This window comes from Balaenoptera physalus (assembly GCF_965194825.1).
Source record: "Balaenoptera physalus genome assembly, chromosome: 1".
Lineage (NCBI taxonomy): Eukaryota > Metazoa > Chordata > Mammalia > Artiodactyla > Balaenopteridae > Balaenoptera > Balaenoptera physalus.
This window is the reverse complement of record NC_138882.1, coordinates 130736110-130750786: the sequence shown is the minus strand read 5'-3', so window position 1 is coordinate 130750786 and position 14677 is coordinate 130736110. Positions and strand designations below refer to the sequence as shown.

At 38.6% G+C, this 14677-nt stretch overlaps 1 protein-coding gene across 2 annotated transcripts in view; it reads right to left on the bottom strand.

Annotated features, from left to right (window-relative positions):
• SLC44A5 (solute carrier family 44 member 5) overlaps window positions 1-14677 on the bottom strand; it is a 361866-nt gene that overhangs the window by 244470 nt on the left and 102719 nt on the right. The window lies entirely within an intron of this gene.

The following is a 14677-nucleotide window of genomic DNA, read 5'->3' as shown; positions in this document are numbered from 1 at the left end:
GGTTTCACTTAAATAAAAGCTTCATTTTATTTGACCCAAGGATAAGGAAAGGTGAACAAATCATACAAATCAAGATCCAAGAATTGTAAGGACCATCCACTCTGCACTCACTTTCTCAACCAGGAAATTCAGCAGTTTTCAGAAGTTATGTGACTTGCCCAAGTGACATAGCAGCCAGCACCGAAGTAACACAGCCCAGGCGCTTTGATTATAAATGGAATACCCTTCCATTACTATTATTATTGTTGTTGTTATTGTTATTCCAGAATATCACCACACCATCGTTAGAACTTTCAATGCACAGTGCAGGGGCAATAGTCATGGTCTTTAAGGTGTCTAGAACCTTTTAAATGTTCAACCAATATCACAGTAATTGTAACTTTAAAACATTCTTCTTATACACAAGCAGTGCCCAAGCATTGTTCTTAAACCCAAGCCATATAAGTACGAAATAATTCTTGGGAGAGTTGATTTTATAACTGGATTGTTCAGGTAGCAGGTGTTCTTGAGAGTAAGGGCAGCTGTATTAAAATTAACAGCTCTATATGCATAGAACATAAACTATACAAATCGGCCTCACCAAATATAAATTCTCTGAGCTCTTCTCTCCATTTGAATGAGCACTGCAGCAGCAGCTCTGAACATTTGCTCTTAAACTCTGGAATGCTAGCTACAAACAGGGTTTGTAACGTTATGATAATGAGAAGCTGTATTTTAAAAGAGATCATTATTAAAGTGCTCTGCCTTAATTTGGAGTTGCCTTCCTATTTCCGCCCCTTTATTCGGAATGAGTTGCAATTTCTAACCTACAACCAGTAACAGAAGCTCTATGCGATTAAGACAATAAATATATTCACAAAATGTAAACGCAGACTTTGGGGCTTTAAACATCTGCTCTGAAAATAAAACTTTTACAAACACACAGTGGTGGGCAAAATGAAACCTTTCTTCCAAGACTTTTTTTATGGAAATGAAAGGTCTGAAATACAAAGAGTGGTCTCTTCCCAAACACAACGTGCAGATTTAAGCTAATTCACATGTGATATTGGTCAATTATCTGAGTCTTTATACAGTTGCAGGGCACTCTGAGAGTCCTTTGGACTGCTTTAGACAAAATTTTTCAATGGGGCTAAAACTCTGCATTCAAGATTTCAGTTATAACAAGGTCTAGATACTGAAATTGAAATATCCAAAATCTGTTAGTTTTATTACTTTTTAATTTTTATTGCCAATGTTCTCACAATAGGAGCAAGCTCATGTCAACATTTAGTAAATCTTTGACCCATTTCACTTTCCTACCCTAGAAATGTAAGACAGGTGAAGACACAGCTTGTATTCAACTCTCTCCTAGTTGGACAACTCGTTCAGTATCAGCCAGGAATTTGAATGGTTTTTCCATCCCTACATACCTCATTATCTCCTTTAAAATCAGTCTGACATCCTTGGAAAATTACGTAAAATATGGGAAAAGTTTTACAGATATTTATCATCATAACACCAATAATAGAGAAAAAAACTAGAAGCAGCCCAATGTCCAAGAATAAGGGAATGATTACATAAAGGCTGATACATTGATTAAATACAATATCACACACCATTTAGAAACATAGTTACACAGATTATATAGGTACATGAAAAATGCTGCTGCTATAACAAGTCTTCACATAAACCAAAAAAAGTCCATTCTCTGATGCTTTAATTGAATCCACAGAGAGTAGAGTACATCACTACTATATATCATGTTTGAAAACAGTTTTGAAATTGTTCCCTGATAGTTTTCATCTCTGACAGTTTGCACCTGCACCCTTCTATCCATGAGACAATACTATTTAGGTAAGCTCCTTCACACATCTTATTTTACTGAATCCTTTAAAAATCCAAAAAGGTAAATAATATTATTAGCTCACTAGGGTAGTTATTATTATTAATATTATTATGAGTGGTTTACCCCAAGACATTAGGTATACTTAATTGCCTTTTAAGGACCCCACTCCTACAAGTCAACCAGTCACCAAGTATTACTTGCTACACTGACTAAATACCTCCTTTTCTAGCAAAAGGAAATTCTAGATCAGCACTGTCCAACCGAAATATAATGCAAGGCACACATGTAAGCCATGTATGTAATTTTAAGTTTTTTAGTAACTGCATTAAAAAAGTAAAAAGAAATAGATGAAATTGATTTTAATATCTTTAATTTAACCCGGTATGTCCCAAATATCATCAATTTCAAGTTGTAATCAATATTAAAATTACTAATGAAATATTTTTAAGTCTTTTTTTTACTAAGTCTTTGAAGTCTACCCTGTGCTTTACATTTATAGCTCATCTCAATTCAGATTCACCACATTTGAGGTGCTCAGTGGCCACACATGGCTAGGAGCTTCCGTCTTGGACAGCACAGCTGTAGACTGAGTGATTGATGACAGAATGTTGAAAATACTTGTGTAAGGTATATTGCAACATAATAAGCATTATTCTGTAACACCATGTGCCATTTAAGACAATAATACCATTTATGTAATTCAAAAGTAGATTTTATTACCATTCCCAACTGAAAGCATAATGATATTTTTCCATTTTCTTTTTGTGATATTATTCTGAAACCAATATGTGTGTAACTTAGTGAAAAAACTAACAAATGTTATGGACTATAATGGAATAAAAATGTTATGCCATTGGGGTAAGATGTCCTGGTTATGAGACAAATAAAAAGTAGTCAGTGTATCCAGCCTATCACAATGAAACATCGCAGTTCAAAGGGAGGGGGGCCTTCAAGGATGACTTGCATATTTCCTAAGCACCAAAAACTTTCTTTAGAGGCAGGTATTTATCTCCACCACATCATTTCACATCACGTTAAAGGGGTTCCCACAGTGTAGGTGTTTCTGCAAGAGCAACTAAGAAATGACCCTGGAAAGATAAAGGCTTTTGATAATAACCAAGCTTTCAAATCAATCCTCAGGACAAGACTTCTAAAGAAAACTGAATGAGGCCCATGCGTGAAACAAAATCTTTGTTTTTCAAAAATCCCAGGGCTATACTTTACAACAACATTTTTTTTTTAATACCCAAAGATGGAAGAGAACGGGCACACAAGAGAAAGCAAATGTTGTAGAGTTTTGCCCCCTTATAAATGTTCCTCACCCACTACCGCAGCTAAAATTAGGCCTCCAAGTTTGAGGTAATCCTTCTGCAGAAGCTAGTTCATGTTGTTTAAGAACTCTTCTGAAACATGAAATACAATTTATAGCCTACTACGAACAACTACGGCCAAGTAAGTCAGCATCTAAATTATTATATACTGTGATGACTGCCAAAATAGGGGAGGTGTGGTGGAAACACATAGGTGGGGCTGTCACCCAGACATGTTGGGGAGGGTGTGTGATTGGGATCAGCTTCCTGGAAAAAGTAAAGCCCAAACTAAACCTATTCCATGGGTAGGTATTAGCCCGGTGAAAGGAGTTCGAAGCAGAGAAAACAGAATGCTCCAAGGCCAGAGGTGGGAGAAACATGGCATGTCAAAGAACCGAGAGAAGAGAGGAGTTTCAAGATGGCAGAAGAGTAAGACGCAGAGATCACCTTCCTCCCCACAAATACATCAGAAATACACTACATGTGGAACAACTCCTACAGAACACCTACTGAACGCTGGCAAAAGACCTCACACCTCCCAAAAGGCAAGAAATTCCCACGTAACTGGGTAGGGCAAAAGAAAAAAGAAAAAACAGAGAAAAAAGAATAGGGACGGGACCTGCACCAGTGGGAGGGAGCCGTGAAGGAGGAAAGGTTTCCACACACTAGGAAGCCCCTTCGAGGGCGGAGACTGTGGGGGGCGGAGGGGGGAAGCTTCGGAGCCATGGAGGAGAGCGCAGCCACAGGGGTGCGGAGGGCAAAGCGGAGAGATTCCCGCACAGAGGATCGGTGCCGACCAGCACTTACCAGCCCGAGAGGCTTGTCTGCTCACCTGCCGGGGCGGGCGGGGGCTGGGAGCTGAGGCTCGGGCTTCGGTGGGATCCCAGGGAGAGGACTGGGGTTGGCGGCGTGAACACAGCCTGAAGGAGTTAGTGCACCACAGCTAGCCGGGAGGGAGTCCGGGAAAAAGTCTGCAGCTGCCGAAGAGGCAAGAGACTTTTTCTTGCCTCTTTGTTTCCTGGTGCGCGAGGAGAGGGGATTCAGAGCGCCGCCTAAACGAGCTCCAGAGGCGGGCGCGAGCCGCGGCGATCAGCGCGGACCCCAAAGATGAGCATGAGACGCTAAGGCTGCTGCTGCCGCCACCAAGAAGCCTGTGTGCAAGCACAGGTCACTATCCACACCTCCCCTCCGGGAGCCTGTGCAGCCCGCCACTGCCAGGGTCGCGTGATCCAGGGACAACTTCCCTGGGAGAACGCACGGCGCACCTCACACTGGTGCAACGTCACGCCGGCCTCTGCCACCGCAGGCTCGCCCTGCATCCATACCCCTCCCTCCCCCCGTCCTGAGTGAGCCAGAGCCCCCGAAGCAGCTGCTCCTTTAACCCCGTCCTGTCTGAGCGAAGAACGGGCCAAGTCCAAAGCTGAACCCCAGGAGCTGTGCGAACAAAGAAGAGAAAGGGAAATTTCTCCCAGCAGCCTCAGAAGCAGCGGATTAAAGCTCCACAATCAACTTGATGTACCTGCATCTGTGGAATACCTGAATAGACAACGAATCATCCCAAATTGAGGAGGTGGACTTTGGGAGCAACGATATACATATTTTTTTCCCTTTTTCTCTTTTTGTGAGTATGTGTATGCTTCTGTGTGTGATTTTCTCTTTATAGCTTTGCTTTTACCATTTGTCCTAGGGTTCTGTCAGTCCTTTTTTTTTTTTTTTATTACTTAAAAAATTTTTTTCTTAATAATTATTTTTTATTTTAATAACTTTATTTTATTTTACTTTACTTTTTTATTTTATCTTCTTTCTTTCTTTCTGTTTTTTCTCCCTTTTATTCTGAGCCATGTGGAGGACAGGCTCTTGGTGCTCCAGCCAGGCATCAGGGCTGTGCGTCTGAGGTGGGAGAGCCAAGTTCAGGACACTGGTTAACAAGAGACCTCCCAGCTCCTCGTAATAACAAACGGCGAAAATCTCCCAGACATCTCCATCTCAATGCCAAGACCCAGCTCCACTCAAAGACCAGGAAGCTACAGTGCTGGGCACCCTATGCCAAACAACTAACAAGACAGGTACACAACCCCATCCATTAGCAGAGAGGCTGCCTAAAATCATAATAAGGCCACAGACACCCCAAAATACACCACCAGACGTGGACCTGCCCACCAGAAAGACAAGATCCAGCCTCATCCACCAGAACACAGGCACTAGTCCCCTCCACCAGGAAGCCTACACAACCCACTGAACCAACCTTAGCCACTGGGGACAGACACCAAAAACAACGGGAACTATGAACCTGAAGCCTGCGAAAAGGAGACCCCAAACACGGTAAGTTAAGCAAAATGAGAAGACAGAGAAACACACAGCAGATGAAGGAACAAGGCAAAAACTCAGCAGACCTAACAAATGAAGAGGAAATAGGCAGTCTACCTGAAAAAGAATTCAGAATAATGATAGTAAAGATGATCCAAAATCTTGGAAATAGAATGGAGAAAATACAAGAAACGTTTAACAAGGAACTGGAAGAACTAAAGAGCAAACAAACAGTGATGAACAACACAATTAATGAAATTAAAAATACTCTAGACAGGATCAATAGCAGAATAACTGAGGCAGAAGAACGGATAAGTGACCTGGAAGATAAAATAGTGGAAATAACTACTGCAGAGCAGAATAAAGAAAAAAGAATGAAAAGAATTCAGGACAGTCTCAGAGACCTCTGGGACAACATTAAACGCACCAACATTCGAATTATAGGGGTCTCAGAAGAAGAAGAGAAAAAGAAAGGGATTGAGAAAATATTTGAAGAGATTATAGCTGAAAACTTCCCTAATATGGGAAAGGAAATAGTTAAGTCCAGGAAGCATATAGAATCCCATACAGGATAAATCCAAGGAGAAACACGCCAAGACACATATTAATCAAACTATCAAAAATTAAATACAAGCAACAAATATTAAAAGCCACAAGGGAAAGCAATAAATAACACATAAGGGAATCCCCGTAAGGTTAACAGCTGATCTTTCAGCAGAAACTCTGCAAGCCAGAAGGGAGTGGCAGGACATATTTAAAGTGATGAAGGAGAAAAACCTACAACCAAGATTACTCTACCCAGCAAGGATCTCATTCAGATTTGATGGAGAAATTAAGACCTTTACAGACAAGCAAAAGCTAAGAGAATTCAGCACCACCAAACCAGCTTTACAACAAATGCTAAAGGAACTTCTCTAGGCAGGAAACACAAGAGAAGGAAAAGACCTACAATAATAAACTCAAAACAATTAACAAAATGGTAATATGAACATACATATTGATAATTATCTTAAATGTAAATAGATTAAATGCTCCAACCGAAAGACACAGATTGGCTGAATGGATACAAAAACAAGACCGGCATATACGCTGTCTACAAGAGACCCACTTCAGACCTAGGGACACATACAGACTGAAAGTGAGGGGATGGAAAAAGATATTCCATGCAAATGGAAATTAAAAGAAAGCTGGAGTAGCAATTCTCATATCAGACAAAATAGACTTTAAAACAAAGACTATTACAAGAGACAAAGAAGGACACCACATAATGATCAAGGGATCGATCCACGAAGAAGATATAACAATTGTAAATATTTATGCACCCAACATAGGAGCACCTCAATACATAAGGCAAATACTAACAGCCATAAACGGGGAAATTGACAGTAACACAAAAATAGTAGGTGACTTTAACACCCCACTTTCACCAATGGACAGACCATCCAAAATGAAAATAAATAAGGAAACACAAGCTTTAAAAGATACATTAAACAAGATGGACTTAATTGATATTTATAGGACATTCCATCCAAAAACAACAGAATACACATTTCTCTCAAGTGCTCATGGAACATTCTCCAGGATAGATCATATCTTGGGTCACAAATCAAGCCTTGGTAAATTTAAGAAAACTAAAATCATATCAAGTATCTTTTCTGACCACAATGCTATGAGACTAGATATCAATTACAGGAAAAAATCTGTAAGAAATACGAACACATGGAGGCTAAACAACACACTACTTAATAACCAAGAGATCACTGAAGAAATCAAAGAGGAAATCAAAAAATACCTGGAAACAAATGACAATAAAAACACGACAACCCAAAACCTATGGGATGCAGCAAAAGCAGTTCTAAGAGGGAAGTTTACAGCAATACAATCCTACCTTAAGAAACAAGAAACATCTCAAATAAACAACCTAACCTTACACCTAAAGCAATTAGAGAGAGAAGAACAAGGAAACCCCAAAGTTAGCAGAAGGAAAGAAATCATAACGATCAGATCAGAAATAAATGAAAAAGAAATGAAGAAACGATAGCAAAGATCAATAAAACTAAAAGCTGGTTCTTTGAGAAGATAAACAAAATTGATAAACCATTAGCCAGACTTATCAAGAAAAAAAGGGAGAAGACTCAAATCAATAGAATTAGAAATGAAAAAGGAGAAGTAACAACTGACACTGCAGAAATACAAAGGATCATGAGAAATTACTACAAGCAACTATATGCCAATAAAATGGACAACTTGGAAGAAATGGAAAAATTCTTAGAAATGGCCATCATCAAAAAATCTACAAACAATAAATGCTGGGAGGGTGTGGAGAAAAGGGAACCCTCCTGCACTGTTGGTGGAAATGTAAATTGATACAGCCACTATGGAGAACAGTATGGACGTTCCTTAAAAAACTAAAAATACAACTACCATACGATCCAGCAATCCCACTACTGGGCATATACCCTGAGAAAACCATAATTCAAAAAGAGTCATGTACCAAAATATTTATTGCACCTCTATTTACAATAGCCAGGACATGGAAGCAACCTAAGTGTCTATCAACAGATGAATGGATAAAGTAGATGTGGCACATATATACAATGGACTATTATTCAGCCATGAAAAGGAATGAAACTGAGTTATCTGTAGTGAGGTGGATGGACGTAGAGACTGTCATAGAGAGTGAAGTAAGTCAGAAAGAAAAAAACAAATACTGTATGCTAACACATATATACAGAATCTAAAAAAAAAAAAAAGAAAAAGGTCATGAAGAACCTAGGGGTAAGATGGGAATAAAGATGCAGACCTACTAGAGAATGGACTTGAGGACACGGGGAGGGGAAAGGGTAAGCTGGGACAAAGTGAGAGAGTGGCATGCACATATATACACTACCAAACGTAAAATAGATAGCTAGTGGGAAGCAGCCGCATAGCACAGGGAGATCAGCTCGGTGCTTTGTGACCACCTAGAGTAGTGGGATAGGGATGGTGGGAGGGAGGGAGATGCAAGAGGGAAGAGGTATGGGGACATGTATATGTATAACTGATTCACTTTGTTATAAAGCAGAAACTAACACACCACTGTAAAGCAATTATACTCCAATAAAGATGTTAAAAAAAAAAAAAAAAAGAACCGAGAGAAATAAGGAAGCCAGGTGGAGACATGAGGTTGGAGGGTGAGCAAGGGATGTAATCCTGCGGCCTGTTGTAAGCTAAGGAGTGTGAACTTGATCTTCACAGAGATGGAGAGCTTCTGAGTGACTGCTTTTGCTTTTACCTCCCACCTTTCGGGGCTTTCTAGCTCTCTAATTCCTTGAAAACCCTAGAATTAAAGCATTCTACAAGGGTTTCAGGGGAAAAGCACCAAAAACTAATTAAGCACCATAACTTCAAATACAATGGGAAAAGGGAACAAAAAAAGGCTCAAATTCATTCACTGAACCTGGAAAGCTAGTAGTTTCTCAGTGATTCCTAGATCTATTTTTTTCCTTTTTTAATGGCCTGGCTGGGGTTTCTTTGGAGTTTCATAAAATTAATGGCTTGTAACATCTCATTACAGGGCAAGTCTAGGGCACCTTTCTCATCATTGCTTGAATCCCTGCCTTAAAGGGGATCCCCAGGATAGAAATCTTTCTGAGATATGGAATGTTGTTCTATTTGAGGCCTTCCTTTCAACAAGCGAATGTTGTTTCAGACCCCTCTCTCCAGCTACTACATGCACACATACACACACGTGCGCACACACCATGAATAAAGGGCAAAAGGAAGGGCTGGAGGAATGGCATAGGCAGCTCTCAGAATCATTCTCACCAAATCCTTTGTCTCCCATTGACGGCCAGGAGAGCATAATCCCTCAATCAGTCATCCTCTTGAGAGGCTGCAGACATAGCTAATGCCTCTCTTTCAGATAACTGGTCTTCTGTTTGCTTGTTCGGTTGGTTTGGTTTGATTTCTTTTCTAATTTGTTCCAGTACCCTCTATGTCTTATTAATTTTCTTCTGCTTACTGTCTTAGACTGGCAGCTTCTGCTCAGCTCAGTCTCTAAACCCTTCGAGTCATTGCTTAAGTCCATTTACTCTTATTCTATCCTCAGGAAAGATCCAAAAAAGCTAGTTAACACCCTCTGTCCATAAATTCTGCACAGTCCTAAGAACCATAGGCAAGGAGTCACTAAGCCTTTTCTTCCCTGTTCTGTATTTGTAATGCCATTTCGTAATCATTCTTAATTTCCAGCCCTGAATCTCTTTTGTGGCATGTCCTGGAAAGTCCACTCAGGTTCTTCACATACCCACAAAGCAGGATTGGGAGAGATTAGACACCATACTCTAGTAGGGCTCTGGCTCTTTGGAATAATGGGCAGAACAACTATCCCTGAGTTTAAAAAAATAGTGAAACAACATGATGCCAAAGGGAACTGAATACTGAGGCTCGCTGGGCATTTATTCTTCCTGCTCCTATGCCTCTGGGAACAGAGCTCTCAAACAAGACAAAGGAGCAGAACTAGAATAAAAAGTCTTCATGGCAAAATTAAGGTATCTTTAGGGTGAGCCATGCAGGGAGAAGCGTGCAGAGCAACCTATCTGTAGCACATTTCTGACCCAGTCATGTGTATCAATTTCATTCATTCTTCTGAGAAGAAAGCCAAGGCATTTTTAAATGCAGAGTTGTTTAGACTTGGCACTCATTCTGCAGAGTTAATAACATTTTTGAGGGTTCATTAATCTCCACAAGTCTGAAAAAAATATACATTTTCGTGTTCTTGCTCTCCAGCTACCGTCTTTACAGTATATTTTTACATAAATAATTGGTCATGGCTCAAATTAAAATATCTCTGACAATTATCAAGCAGGCTAAGGGTTTTTGAGCCTGTGCTGGGATGAGAGATATCAGCACCCCAGGGTGCCCCCAGACCATGTGTTATCTTACGATAACATTCAACTCACTTCTTTCTAGGCTCATGAAGTATAAGTTTTTCATCTGTCGAAAGGACTGTGTTCTGTTTAGATAATATTCCCTTGCTGAAAGGTTAGTCTCAGTAGAATTTTTCCCATTGAAGTATAAATGTGGTATGTATGAGGACTAGGTTTCGTGTCCCTGGCAACCTGGGTGTCCTCAAAAGCACTGCAATCCTGTTCTCATATCACAAGTCCTGTAATGCTTCACAGACCACTGTGTCCTCTATATTCAAATCCTTCTCTCATAGACTAACAAGTGGCAAGCCTTATAATCTTTCTTTGTGGCATGCACTAAAGACCTCTGGTGTGATGAACTGTCATCTCCCTCAACCTCAAAGGTAACTGGCTATAAAATTGTTTTATGTTCCTAGTATTCCTAGTCCTCGAGTAAAAATACTAGCTGTAATTCAATGTTGGCAATGTGGTGTTATTCATAAAGCATTCAAACTGTACCTTCCAGTTTTAGAATGCCACCAGATCTTCCTGACTGAATTACAGTCTAGTGAATTCTGCTGGGTGTCCTTTTTTCTGCATGAAAATTACTCACAAGCATTTCCCAACATCTCTAGGGCCTACAGGGAAGTCCCAAAGGGGAGCAACACTTTGCATAATCCTTCAAAAACTTCTTCAGGGACGTTCAAAAGCCACGAAGTAGATACAACTGTTTAATGCTGGTTAAAAATTAATAGACAAGGCCCTACTGTATAGCACAGGGAACCATATTCAATATCCTGTGATAAACCACAATGGAAAAGAATATTTTAAAAAAGAATGTGTATATATATATATATATATATATATATATATATATATATACACACACACACACACACACACACACACACATATACGTATACATATATCTATAACTAAATCACTTTACTGTACAGCAGAATTTAACACAACATTGTAAATCAACTGTACTTCAATAAAAAATTAAATTTTTTAAAAAAGAATTCCAAAAACAATTAAAACAAACAGCCCATAAAATAAAAATGTATTGGTAGTTTTCCAAAGAGTAAAAGATAATATCTAAAGATACAATTCAGTTTCACTGGCTGACTTCCAAAGCAAAATTCCTAAATGGATGACATGGATTTAGACTGTGTCAGACAGTTTTGGGTAAGGTAGAAAGAAGAATGGGGTTTTGCTTATTTATTGAGTGGGGAGGGCTTGTTTTGTGCTGTTCTTTGCTAAAAAGACTTACCTATATGCCTCAATTAGAATCCATTCACTCAGAGATGTTTCATTATCCTCTCTGCCTTGGTTTAGAAACATCTCTATGTTTACTTTCAAAAGACAATAATTTTACAGATGACTTTTGCCATTGTATTCAGCTTCTCTGATTCTAGCACATAATCAACATCTTATTTTATAAGCTCTTTCTCTTGGTCCTAGACTTATTTTTTTCTTATGTGCTTCCCATAGTTTTATAAATTACCTTCCTTTTTAATAAGAAGATCTTTTCCTCTGGAAGGCAGTAGGCTTTTTAGACTTTGTCCAATGGCAATATGTCTAGCCCAGCTGTCAGCGGAATATTTTGTACTAAGTAATGTAACCAGTCTTTTAAATACAAGCTCTATGGTTCTGCAATGTGATTCTGTCACAGAAAATCAGAGAGGCCAAATATTTTCATCCTGATTCACTATATACATGACATATAGACATGACTTTGTTTTAACGCCTGTATCTTATACTCTAAGTCTTTCCTTGGACTTGCTTTGTTTCTTCAAAACTATATGCTAATAAAAACATGAACAGATTTGCTGCTTCACTGAATATTTAACACTCCTTCATTAAATCAGTTCACTGTCAATAGCAGATTTTATTCTAAAATCCAGAGGGAGGAAAATGGCAACAATCTGATGACTAGAAAAGGCAAAGCCACTAACAACATTTTTTAAATTTCATTATCATATATTCTCCATTTTCCACCATTTCCTAGGCACTTATTGTCGATAGTAAATTTATGTCCAACCTAGGCCTACTAGATTCATTTTGTGCTTTATTATTAAATGATTCATTTAACACTGCTAAATTAAATGTGCCCCAGGATAATTATCTTTATGTATATTTACATTCACTTATAAGAACACATTATTTTCAACCTTATAATTCTAATCTTTGCAAATAGATGCCTAAATACTAACAGTCTTAACACTTCCTGGATTGATAATTAGCAAACTGGAGTTACTGCCATTCATAAAATTAAGATATAGGCCACTGGCTAATCTTGATAGTAAGACATTTATGTACAACATTCGACTAGAATGTTTTATTTTGTTATTGCCATTTGGTAGGCCAAGTTCATGTAAGTTTGCTTCCTGGGACCTAGGATTACGTGGCTCAAGGACATTTTCAAAATGTCAATACGAGAGAGCCGTAATCAGTAGAATGTTATACCCTGCATTTCTCTTATTTAAATACATGTTTAATCCATGATCTTTCTGGGCTTCCTTTTTAAAAAAAAGTTCAGAAACTAACCTTGTGGTAAACAATATAACTGCTCCTTGGCTTGTAAAACATCCCTTAGTAACTGGAATTTTCAGATAATTCTGAACTCTTCCAAAGTGCCACTCTGCTAAGATGGTCCTACTAAGACTTCTGGTAAGAGATGTCCAGCAATTCAACTGCCTGCATGAAATGCCAAATGGCATAAAATAAAAACGCTGTGCATCACCCCTGAGTTATTCACACATCAGCAGGAAACTAAATAAGGAGACTGAGTTCTGTGTCCTTTCCTACTTGCCCTCTGTGTCATTTATGAAAGAAGTCCTCATAAGGCAAAATAACATCAACAATGAGGACTTTACGCCTCATAAAGATTCACACCTCAGCAAGAAGCCAAAAGAAGAAAGTGGACTTTATGTCCGTGTCCTTCCAGTGTCATTTGAGGGATCCTTTCAAAAGACAAATAACAATCACAACAGCAAACTTATTTCAGAAGAGGGAAAGCCACAAAGAGGAAGGTCTAATAGAGATTTCTGTAGATGAGCTCTGAAATTACCTCTTGCTTTGCTACTCCTTTGGGAAGGACCACCCCTGATTAGTTTAAACTCCTCTGAACAAATATCATTTCATGGGCTACTAAGAAAGGTCTATTTTCTTCCAATAATATTTTACGATTACTTTTCCATCCAGAGTTCCACAACACCATTTCTTCTCCTAAGATACCTCCTGAATCCTATTCTCATCTCACCAGCTTCACTTCATTACTATCTTCATTGCCACCCTAATATCTATTTCTCACTTAGAACACTCAGCCATCTCTAAGCTTTTGAGAGTAGACATATGGAAACAGAGGATTAGGAATCAGGGCTCAGAACATCTTGGCTCTAATCAGAGAGGCAATGTAGCTTATGAATTAAGAGTGAGAGCTTAGAGAGGTTAAATATGTGGATCCAAATCCCAACTTTACCACCTACTAGCTTTGTGAGGATGAGGAGTTATTTTAACCTGTCTGGCCTTCTTTTTCTCATGGACAAAATGGGGATAAAATTAATACATAGCTCAGAAGGGAGATATCAGGATTAACAAGGTAATACATGAAAAGCGTTAAGAATCACACCCAGTAGCCCAACCGTTAAATACATGTTGGCTATTATTATTGGTCCCTATATATGTACATATACTATGTTAATGGCAACAATCTCTCGTGTTTCCATTTCCTTGTCTGAAAAATGAAAGGATTAGATTGGACCATCTCTAAAATTCCTCCTAGTCCTAAAACATCAAGAGTTTAAGTCTAATACAAATCCTTTTTTAAAAACTCTAAGACTTTAGTAGCAATCTACTCTTTAACTTGTTGGACATGGAAAACCATAAAACAAACACATGGCATAGTCTCTGCCCTTAAGAATCATAAAATATTTTGTTTTAAAGAGTAAAGATAAATTTCAAGTTTTCCCTGAGATATATGTTCTTTTCTTCCTATATTAGTTGATCAGATTTTCAGGAAAATCTGAAACACTAGGAAAATCCATTTATAGAATAAATGATTTGATATATTATGAAATAATATTAAGTCACATGAATGTGTTAAATTTACCAGCTAGATAAATTTGAAAACTGAATAAATAACACATGGTGTAAATATAATAAATTATATTTCTATTCATAGTCAACAAATATTTACTGAGTATCTACTATTTGCTGAGCATAAAAATAAATTAGAAAAGCCTTTAATATAAACAGTTAGAAGAAGGGAAAGGAAGGATGAGAGGAATGGCTTGCCACCTCAGGACAGAGGGAAAACTGCATTGGCCAGACAGCCTGAGGAAAAG